At 38.9% G+C, this 11,822-nt stretch overlaps 1 protein-coding gene across 2 annotated transcripts in view; it reads right to left on the bottom strand.

Moving 5' to 3' along the window:
- Positions 1–11,822, bottom strand: part of LOC122812205 (C-type lectin domain family 4 member D-like) — a 506,009-nt gene that overhangs the window by 251,266 nt on the left and 242,921 nt on the right. The gene's annotated exons all lie outside the window — the stretch shown is intronic.

Genomic DNA, 11,822 nt, shown 5'->3' with positions numbered 1-11,822 from the left:
TTTGAGAAGTCATCCACCCCTGGTAACTATCATATTGACAACACAACCTTAACAGTTGATGCAATAGTCAGTGACTTCGGGACATACATAGACAGTAATCTAGCGTATGACCATCATGTGTCTACAGTAGTGAGGAAATCATTCTATGCTCTACAACTTATAAACAAAGGTATGGCATCTAGGTCCAAGGAAGTCATTAATTCCATTGTAGTTTGCATTTAATAGACTTATCATTGAGCACAATGCCCCCTTTGGTATGTACCTAACCAGGCATATCCAACAATTGGAACATCCACATAGGCTCCTCACTAAATGTATACAGAACATAAGTAACATATCATGTGTAGACCTCCTCTAGATCCTGTCCCTTTATTCTGTCTCCTGCAGAATAGTTAGGGGAGATTTATGCCTGGAATACAAGGCATTGTCAGACCCCACTCTGATGGACCTCCTGTATATGTGCAAAACAAACAGCATCAGTATTACTCATTACAAAGATTTAAACTTTGCCTGTGATATAAATAGGACCTGCTGGATAGACAGGTATGTATCCCAGAGACTACCCCTTCTCTGGAATAGGCTCCCCACCCATGTGAGGCAGAGTTCCTCCCTAACCCAATTCAAGTGTAACTTGGATAATTGGATGTGGAACAGAAACTTCATCCCTCATTTGGCACCTATGTCTCTACTGGACACAGGCATCCTGTAAATTTTTTGGGTCTATATTATAAGACTGAAAGTGCATATGTGTGACTACATAAAAGTTGACACATAATGCACGAAACCTTACAATAGCAAACGGCCAAGTAAGCAAATTTTTCCCTAGGGAAAAAACTTACACAACCGTTCGCAAAAAAAAAAAAAATTAACATCATAAATGGGGGCTCTGCTCCCCACACCCCCCTAACTTAATATACCAACTCTGAGATCTCACTCTAGAGAAAGAAAGGGCAACTCCATGAAGTTGGCCAACTATCTCCTTGCCCTATGACATATTCATTGAATCACTTAAATGCGATTCCATGAATATGTGTTGCTATTCCCATATTCGCTCAGAAGCATTTTTGTGCTTCTAATATAGACCCAATGTTTCATCTCCCATGCCCCTGCTTGTAAATGTTTCATCTCCCAAGCCCCTGCTTACACTTGTCAAGGGTACCAGAACTTGTCAGAGATTTGAGATGCATGGCAAGATATTTCAAGATCTGATTTTTGATAGAAAACAATGCTGCAGCTGTGGCTCTGATACAATACTCTTCGTTAAGCAAAACCACCCCTGCATGATGGAACTGTATTCTTGAAACTATATGACAAATCAGCAATATTAAACTGTTTAAGAAGTCTATTAAATGAGAATAAATGATACTGCTTCAGGATCAGGGAGACCCCACACATACTGCTGATTCTGAAATCACCTTGTTTTTACTGGTTTACTTAAAAGATTTGGGGGGGGGGCTTTTCTTTTTCTGATGACTCATCACACTACTTTATATACTACTAAACTTAATCTTACTACCTAATGTATTCAGCTATAGTTAAAAGAATGGTTTACAATTTTTTGATTATGTCCTATTTATCCTAAACCGTATATTTTACTTCTGCTACATCTCAGAACTGATACATTTCATACCCTTGCTATTGTCAGTTTAATACATGTTGCATTTTTTTTTTCAAAAAACTTTTTATTGTATTTTAAAACATTGAAGTAAAAATACAACAACAACAAAACTAAACTAAAATACATATTGAAAAAGTGAAAAGTTAGGAGATAATTATGTTAACACAACTTTTGCATGGTAAATGTTTTATCTCGATACTATCTGAAACACATGTAATAACTATATACATCATATACAAGTGTTAACAAAGAAATATATCAAAGTAGGTTTAGATCTAAAGAGAGCAGGTATGAGAATATAAAGGAGACTGGGGTCTATGAATCCCACAAGGAAAGTAGCCAACTATTCACTATTAATAATATGTAACACCTTTTCTACAGCTTTGTTGATATGAGCCAACTTCTTGGGACTTTTCACTAATGTTTTCTGCACACTAATATATGTACAGGCTAGGGTTTTAAAATGATTCCAATTCAGTTTAGTACGATCTATCCAATTTTGGGTGATGTAGAGTTTTATAAGTGAACATATATAAATTAGCACTTGTGTATCCAGTTTGGAAAGGTAAATATTGGGTATATGTAATATTGCAATCTCCCAGGATAGGGTGGATTTATGATATCCCATTTTCTGTAAACGGACCTTTAGAGAAGTCCAAAGTTTCTGTGAGTGGTGGCAAGACCATAAAATATGTAGAAGATCTGCATTAGGGTGAGAACAACAAGAACATGAGGCCTACTTATTAACATCAAATTTATTAAGTTTAGAAGGAGTAAAATATGCGTTATTGTTAATCATTAGTTGAGTGTAAAAGAGTTTTTTGAAAGGCGAGTATTCCAGTGTATTTTTAATAGCTGAGAGTTTCTGTTTTATAGATATATGAGGATTGTGTTTGTCTCAATAATTAGAAAAAAAGGTAAACTGTGTTATGAGTTATCTGATTTATAAGATTATAAGATTTAGATAACATTTTCTCTGGAAGTGTAAGGGTTTGTATAACCACCTTGTAATTAGTGAGATCATTTTTGTCTAATTTGGTGTGGAGAAACTTTCCATTGACCACATCTCTCAGTTGACGTAAAATAGTTATATAATTAGCATTAACCTTAAGAGTTTTGTGTAAATTAGTGAGAGTTTCATCTTTGTATTGGAACAGATCCCAAACAGTAAGATCCTTGATCAGGGGAAAATTTGAAAGATTAATAGGTATGTTGTTTAAGTTAATATTAGGGTTTAAATGAAGAGGTTGCATTAATTGAAATATATTGTCTAGACTGACGAGTTTTAACAGTTCTTGAAAAGCACTGATTTTTTGTTTTAAAGAGTTAGGAATTTTTAGACTATTCATGACACCTAGTGAAAGAAAAGGAAGAGCTAATGGGTTAATATTTTTAGTTAGAATGTGTTGGTACCATAATTATGTCCAAATAGGGTGTTGATTATACCTCTCAGTATTAATATTCAAAATAGTTAATAGTTTATTGGCCGAGATAATCAAATAATAAAGATGAAAGTTCGGAAGACCAAGTCCTCCCTTACTTTTAGGAAAAATTAAATTATTGTAGGAAATTCTTACTGATTTGGGAAACCATAAGAAGCTGGCCAGTACTTTATTCATTTTTGAAAAAAAAGATTTTGGAATTAATTGATCCACAGCACTGAATTGAAATAGCAATCTGGGGAGTATATTAATTTTTATTATTGCTGCTTTTGATAGAAGTGATAAATTTAACAATTTCCATCTATTCAAATCAAGTATTATAGACGGCCATACTCTAGCTAAATTATTTTGAAATGTGGAAAGACCATTATGATTTATAAGAATCCCCAAATATTTAAAGTTCTGGACCATCTGGAAAGCGGAGTCTGGAAATAAATATGATTTGTGGGTGAGCGGATTTATGGAAAAAATATGTGTTTTTTGAGTATTAATCTGATAGCCCGATGCCTCTGAAAATCTGTCAATAGAACCAATTAATTTTGAAAGGTCTGAACAAGGTGTTTGAAAGTATAACACAAGATCATCTGCAAAAGCCGATAAAGATATTTTAGTATTAAGAATTTTAGGAATCTTATGAAAGGTATTTTGTACTATATATAATAATAATGGCTCTATATATAAATTAAATAAAAAGGGGGATAACAGGCAACCTTGCTTTGTACCATTGGTGATCTTGATGCTTTTGGATGCTTTCCTATTAATGTATAGAAAGGTAGAGGAGTTTTTGTATAGAATTTTAATGAAGTCTATATAGGTAGTTGGTATATTAAAGCAGGACATAATATGAAAAAGAAAATCCCAATTAACCCTATCAAAAGCCTTAGAGGCATCAAGGATCAGTGCATAGAGCGGATTTAAGTCATTTTTAGCAAAGTGTATAAGAGAGTCAATTGTCAGGGTGTTATCCCATGAATGTCTATGTGACATAAAGCCCGCCTGCTCCAAAGAAATTAAGAATGGTAAAACTTTTTTCAGTCTATAAGCAAGTAAAGAAGCTAAAATTTTAATATCAATGTTAATCAAAGAAATAGGTCTATAATTGTTAGGATCAGTTTTTTCTTTATTATTCTTCAAAATTAAAATGGTTTTTGAGGTGTTCCAGTGCAAGTCCGATATACCACAAATCATTATGTAGTTGAAAATTTCCAGAAGAAGGGGTGTAAGCACAGATGTGTGAGTTTTAAAAAATTCATGTTATGGGTTTCCTGGGCCATAGAAAAGGACCTACAGCTTCCAAGGAAGTGGTATGGGATTTTGCCTATGGTGATTTGAACATGGAGAAGCTCAAATGCATTGTCCTGTTAGGTCAGCCTTGAGGTATATTTAATTTTGATGTAAATCAAGACACCTTCACTTTTAGCCCTTTTCTGTGTAGTAGTAAGTCTCAGTAGTCTCATATGCAAAGCCTTGGAAAGAATTATCATAGAAATTATCGAAAATGACATAGGAAATCTCAAGACACTGGACCCAACCCAGTTTGGTTTTGTCAAGGGCAGTTCATGTCTACTGTACATGGTGGACTTCTTTGAGAAGGTCACCAAAACAATGGATGAGGGAAAAATGGTTCACACTTCCTAATATGACCTGGCCAAGACATTTGACACAACACCCAACTCAGGCTTTGTTGACAAACTCAAGAGATGAGGTACAAACCGTTATGGCACCCACTAGATAGCCAGCTGGCTCACAGACAGGATCAAGGAATTAGGTATATAAAGAGGCCAGTAACAAGCAGAATCCCTTAGGGATTGGTCCTGGTACCACTACTTTTTGACAGTTACTTCTCTGAAGTCAAGGGTAATGTCACCGGCATTTGAATGACAATATTTGCAGATGATTGCAAATTAAGACCTGTCATTGAATCCCCAACTGATACAAATGTTCTCCAGGAAGGGTTGACAGAAACAAACAGCTGGTGTCAGAGCCATGGACTAAAACTAAGTGCCAATAAATGCATAATAGTATCATTTGAGAAGTCATCCACCCCTGGTAACTATCATATTGACAACACAACCTTAACAGTTGATGCAATAGTCAGTGACTTCGGGACATACATAGACAGTAATCTAGCGTATGACCATCATGTGTCTACAGTAGTGAGGAAATCATTCTATGCTCTACAACTTATAAACAAAGGTATGGCATCTAGGTCCAAGGAAGTCATTAATTCCATTGTAGTTTGCATTTAATAGACTTATCATTGAGCACAATGCCCCCTTTGGTATGTACCTAACCAGGCATATCCAACAATTGGAACATCCACATAGGCTCCTCACTAAATGTATACAGAACATAAGTAACATATCATGTGTAGACCTCCTCTAGATCCTGTCCCTTTATTCTGTCTCCTGCAGAATAGTTAGGGGAGATTTATGCCTGGAATACAAGGCATTGTCAGACCCCACTCTGATGGACCTCCTGTATATGTGCAAAACAAACAGCATCAGTATTACTCATTACAAAGATTTAAACTTTGCCTGTGATATAAATAGGACCTGCTGGATAGACAGGTATGTATCCCAGAGACTACCCCTTCTCTGGAATAGGCTCCCCACCCATGTGAGGCAGAGTTCCTCCCTAACCCAATTCAAGTGTAACTTGGATAATTGGATGTGGAACAGAAACTTCATCCCTCATTTGGCACCTATGTCTCTACTGGACACAGGCATCCTGTAAATTTTTTGGGTCTATATTATAAGACTGAAAGTGCATATGTGTGACTACATAAAAGTTGACACATAATGCACGAAACCTTACAATAGCAAACGGCCAAGTAAGCAAATTTTTCCCTAGGGAAAAAACTTACACAACCGTTCGCAAAAAAAAAAAAAATTAACATCATAAATGGGGGCTCTGCTCCCCACACCCCCCTAACTTAATATACCAACTCTGAGATCTCACTCTAGAGAAAGAAAGGGCAACTCCGTGAAGTTGGCCAACTATCTCCTTGCCCTATGACATATTCATTGAATCACTTAAATGCGATTCCATGAATATGTGTTGCTATTCCCATATTCGCTCAGAAGCATTTTTGTGCTTCTAATATAGACCCAATGTTTCATCTCCCATGCCCCTGCTTGTAAATGTTTCATCTCCCAAGCCCCTGCTTACACTTGTCAAGGGTACCAGAACTTGTCAGAGATTTGAGATGCATGGCAAGGCTTAAAAAGGCCCTTGTGTTTGTTAGCCTAGTAAACACCTATGAACCTATGAAACTATAGGTAGCAAAGGGTATAGGAGGTACAGAGATGTGAAATACCTTCAAAAATACTTTGTGTTTCAACAAGTTTCAGAATTTGGCATTGTTGAATTGAAAATGCAGTTTATTTTGTGATATAATAGAGATAGCAATTATGGCCCCATACTTGATTCAGCTTTAATGAATAACCAAACAGCATTTTCTTCATTAGCTTCCTGCAATTAGTTAGCACTGGATTCTGTGCTGAACTGTCTTTATACGATCACTTGCTTCACACCAGTTCCTATAGTGCACCTGATGAAATGGGTTCAGTCACTATATGATACATTAACGTCTCCTCTTATTAGCACCTCATAATTCTCCTATTAATGGGACTCAGATCTGAAATGTCAGTTTTTGACTTAAATGATCACTCATAGATTTTCTTTTGCTGGGATTAGGTTCATAGGTTCATAGGTAAGTACTAGGCTATATGCCCATGGGCATCTATAAGCCTAGCCAGAATGTGTTGGCTTTCACTGCCCCCTTAGATTAGCTCCCTGTGCCTCTGTCCAGCAGAGCCATTAGTTCCCTGTGCCTCTTTCCAGCGGAGCCACTGCAGTGATCCCCAGGGTAAATTTTCTGTTTCCCATCCACTCATGAAGGTTTCTCTTGAAGAGTGTTAGTGAGGGGCTCTGCGTAATGTAGATTGGAATCCTGTTCCAAAGCATGGGGAGTCTCTGGGACAGGAATCTATCCCTCCAGCATGTCCTATTTATCGTTGTGGTGAGTTTTAGATCCCTAGAGCATGTGGCTCTTGGAGATTTGTTTTTTTTTTTTTTTTTTTTAGGTGGAGCATGTCCATCAATTTTGTGTTGGACATGGCCTTGGAAGTCAGGCAGAAATTACCTCTGAGTAAGCGATATGTAACCGAGTACAGCTGGAGTTTCTTCAGTCAGGCTGCATAGGGCATCTGTTTTAGGCCAGTAATCCTCTTGGTGAGGTACTTCTGTGGTCTTTCCAGCTGTTGCAGGTGTCTTGTAAGGTACATCCCAAATGGGGCATTGTACTCTATGATGGGTCTGATGAGTGATGAGTAGAGGGGCACAATAACCTCTTTTGTTCTAGATGTGAACCCTTTTGTGATTAGGTGGGCCACATAGAAGGATTTTCTAACCACCTTGGCAATATGATTGTCAAAGGAGAAATTACTATCTACTTGGGTCCCCAGATCTCTTATTACATTTTCTGTATTTAGGGGACTACTACGTATGTGGTAGTTCATGGGTACTTTGTTTTTTCCAAAAGGGATGACTATGCACTTTTTGACATTTAGCTTGAGGCCATGATTTTGACACCAGGTATCTGTCTCAGTGAGACCCTTCTGGAGGATGTCTATATCAGCTGGAGTGTCAATTATAGCCCACAGTTTGCAGTTGTCTGTGAACCTGGTCAGTCATAGCCCTCCTGTGCTTGCCTGTACATCTGAGAAGTATATACCAAACAGGAGGGGTCCCAGGACTGAACCCTTGGGGATGCCACTTGTAGCCAGTTTAGAGTAGAACCTAGAGCCTGCAACTCTCACCATGCGGGTTCTATCCATGAGCCAATTGGCAACCCATCTTGTGATGTAAGGGTTTACGTTCAGGCTGGTGAGCTTTTCTATAATACCAGAATGGAGAATGGTGTTGAAAGTCTTTGCGAGGTCTAGGTAGGCTGTGTGGACCTCCTTTCCCTCGTCTAAAGCCTTGGTAACTGTCTCAAAGAAGTCCACCAGGTTTAGGAGGCATGATCTGCCCTTAACAAAGCCAAACTGGGTAGGGTCCAATGTTTGGAGGTTCCCAATGTCTCTGTTAATGAGTTCCATGATGATGCACTCTATAGCCTTGCAGACCAGGCTAGTCGGGCGATAGTTCCCGGGGTCTGTTGGGGCTCCACCTTTGTGGAACGGGATAACTGTTGCCATGTGCCACTCTATGGGTACATAGTCTGTAGAGAGGCTGAGTTTGGACAGTGTGGTTAGGTAAGGAGTTAGTTCATTTTGGAGCTTGTGTAAGACACAGCCTTGGACACCGTCCGGTCCCATTGAAGCTATATTTTTGGCTATGGATAGGGCTGTTTTAACCTGTGTGTCAGTGAATGCCGGGGTCTACATTCTTCAGGTATGGTTATGGGCCCTTTAGGGGGTGAGAGGGAGGTGAAGTTTGCACTAAACCTGTCTGCCAGAAAGTTGGAAATATCAGTTGGTTCAGTGCATTTTGTGCCATTCTGCACTAACTCAGAGCAGATCTGAGAGTTTCCACTTAGGTTCTTGACATAGCTAAAGCACGCTTTGTGGTTATCTTTGCAGTCCTTGGCAATTTTTCTTTCAAAGCTAGCCTTGGATGATTTTATAAGGGATTATAGTTTGTTGGTGATACTGATCAGGGATGTCTTTCCTTCTTGGGATTTTACTCTTTTCTGTACTAGTTTCCTCCTTCTGTTGTATAGATTGTTTATAGCAGGGGTCCACCAGACTGGTTTCCTTTCCTTGGAGGAGTGAGTCTTGTTTTTTCTTGGGATAGCAAGATCCATGCATTCTTGCAGGTGCTCATAGAGTGCCTTTGTAAGGGATTCAGCAACTTGGACATTGTTGTTTTTTTAGCATGGGGGCTGTGAACCTTTCCACCACGGTCTTAAGTAACGTGAAGCTTTTCATGCTGGTTTCCTTGATTGGGGGTGGGAGTGGAATGTGGATATCCAGAGTGATTAGTCTATGGTCCAATCTAACCAGCAAGTGGTTGATCTCTGGTGTAGAACACCAGTCGCCCATGTTGGTGATGACCAGGTCCAATATGTTGTCACCTCTGGTGGGGGTGTTGACCAGTTGATCCAGGGCGTTTGAGTTTATAAATTCTAGGAAGCGTTAGGCAAGGGAGTTAGTACTTGAGTAGTTCTCCCAGGTAATGTTTGGGTAATTTAAATCATCCAATATTAAGGCATTTGTAGGTCCTTCATATTTTCCAGTGTCTCCAGAAACACGGAATGGGGGTCCTGGATCATGGTGAGTGATCTGTAGCAAGCTGCAATTTGAATTGCAGTTTTGCCCATTATTAGTTGCACATGGATGATCTCTGAGGCATTGTGCTGTGCCACTAACCTGTAGGTGTGGGTATCCTTGATGAATATGGATACACCCCCGCCTTTTGTGTTTCGGTCCGGGTTCTGTGGCCAAAAAGTATGGTATGAGTTATAGCCTGGTGGTGCTATGGTGCTCTCTGGAGCCTTAAACCAGATTTCTGTTACTGCACAGATATAGATGTTCTCCATACTGAGGAGTGCCTCAAGTGCATACATTTTGAGGTTTAGACTTCTGGCATTGAGTAGCATTATCCTCAGTTTTTAGTTACTTGTGCTATTTACAATGGTGGGTTTGTCTTTTGAGCCTTGCCTAAAAAAGGCACTATGGGGTGGCAAAAACCTTGGCCAGTATTTGAAAGAATCAATCGACTGAGAAACGCTATTAGTAGGATACCTTAGAAGTAAGCACAAAATTGTTTTTTCCCAGTACTCGAAAGCCTAAGGGCGACAGGTGCAAGCCATCTCTTGCGAAGCAAAGTGTCTTGTCGAGCATGTCATCTCAGGTGGACAGATACTGAATCCCCTTTGATTGACACCAGAAACTTAGCCAATTGTTGAAATTGATAATTTTTTCTTTATACTGTAGCATCATTCTTGGTGAGGGCAGGATGCTACTCAGGGTCATACTGGCCTGGGCTATGTGATCAGAGAGCTCTTCCATGTCTCTTTTCATGTTATCCAGGGAAGTACGTCTTAGGTCATTCACACCAACATGGACAATGATAGAGTCATATTTGTACTTGTTCTGGAGCGACCTGAGTGCTTGTGTTATGTGGTGGATCCTAGCACCCGACAGGCAGCTAACTGTAACCTTCTCCTTGTCCAGCCTAGTTAGTGGGGCATCAGTGTGCCTGACTATAGAGTCGCCTGTTACTAGTGTGTTAGGTATGTTATTTTGCCTTAAGGGCTGTGATTCCATGGCACATTGATTATGTGAAGTATGTGTTTCATGGTTTGTGATGGGGTGTGGAGGTTGCTTGGGTGTCTGCTTTGGAGGTCTCTGTTGCTTTTGCAGATTTTTATTTAGAGCCTTCGAGTATGTTTCCGTGTATTTATGTGTGTTATTTGCAGGTGTTGGTTTAGTAGGTCTGTGTGAGACATGTGGTGTGTTGCAAGTATTTTCCTTCTTCTCTTCACTGTCAGTTCCAGTCTTGGGTTGAGAAGGCTTTGCCTCCAGTTTCGCTGTATAATTACATCTCTTGCATATATTAGTGTTTGGTGGAAGGAGGAGAGGGTTGTCTGTGTACATGAGGCAGTTGTAACATTGCCTCAAAATGCTCAAATTCACCAGTTGGACTGGAGAGTACACCTGAAACTGCCCTTTGGACATAACTGAATAGTAAAGTGAGCTGTTTTACTGACTGGCTGGTAGGGATGAATAGAGAGCCATGTCCTTCTGTACAGTATAGGGGGTCTAGTGCTAGGGTTAATTAGTGCTTGGTTTGAGTTTCGAGCAAGTGCTGGGCTGTGAAATTAATGATTTGAGTGCTTAAGTTGAAAGTTTGTCTAGTTCCAAGGGAAAAACTGAAGAGTAGACTTTGTGGAGCCGGAATAGTTTAATCCTAGCTAACCGGCGTTGCCCGGCGAGCAAAACCGCGCAAATGCATTTTTTATATTTTTCTTAGTAAGTATTTTTATTTTTCTATTGCTATATAAAAAATGCACTTGATCTGCTTTTACTGTATTTGTGTTTCTTCCTACTTTGTTACCTTATTTTGCTTTTGCCTCTTCTTAAAAGTACTCAATTGTGTTTATTCTGCTGCATTTATTACTGCTTGGTAGTAGCCTGATTAAATTGTAACTGTTATTCTAAGTCTTTTGGTTATTGCACTTGGGCTTCAGACCAGTTGTTTTACATTAGGAAGGTTTGTGGCCTGCACTGTGGTGGCAGCACAAGTAGCTTACATCCTTCTAAGTTGGGAACTGCTGATTGAAGGCTCAGTGTCTGTTATTCTAAAAGTGCATTAGTTCTGGTTTAAGCACTTGGTCTCCAGGACAGTTATTTTACATTAAGAAGGTTTGTGGTCTGCACTCTTGTGGGAGGAAAGGCTAGATTCTACCCTTCTGAGCTGGGAATTTCTGGTTAAAGGCTTATTGTGTTATTTGATCTTTCTGAAATTTGTGTGCCTTGTTTGCTGTAGCCCAGAAGTTAATAGTTTATTGGCCATTTTGGGCTAATTTCTATCTCTTTCAATTCCCTGCTATAAAAATTACTTGAAGCAATCAGTTTGTAGGACTGTGGAAGGTATGAACTTCAGGTTGTTTTCTTTTTTCTTTCCAGACCTTTTTAAACAACATCATTTTAGCATATATATATATATATATATATATATACATATATATATATATATATATATATATATATATTTTTTTTTTTTTTGTGTGTGTGTATTTAGCAATAACC

Source organism: Protopterus annectens, chromosome 9.part0 (genome assembly GCF_019279795.1).
Source record: "Protopterus annectens isolate FY-2018-M chromosome 9.part0, PAN1.0, whole genome shotgun sequence".
NCBI classification, from domain to species: domain Eukaryota; kingdom Metazoa; phylum Chordata; order Ceratodontiformes; family Protopteridae; genus Protopterus; species Protopterus annectens.
The sequence above is the reverse complement of the archived record's forward strand: the minus strand, read 5'-3'. Positions and strand labels throughout refer to the sequence as shown.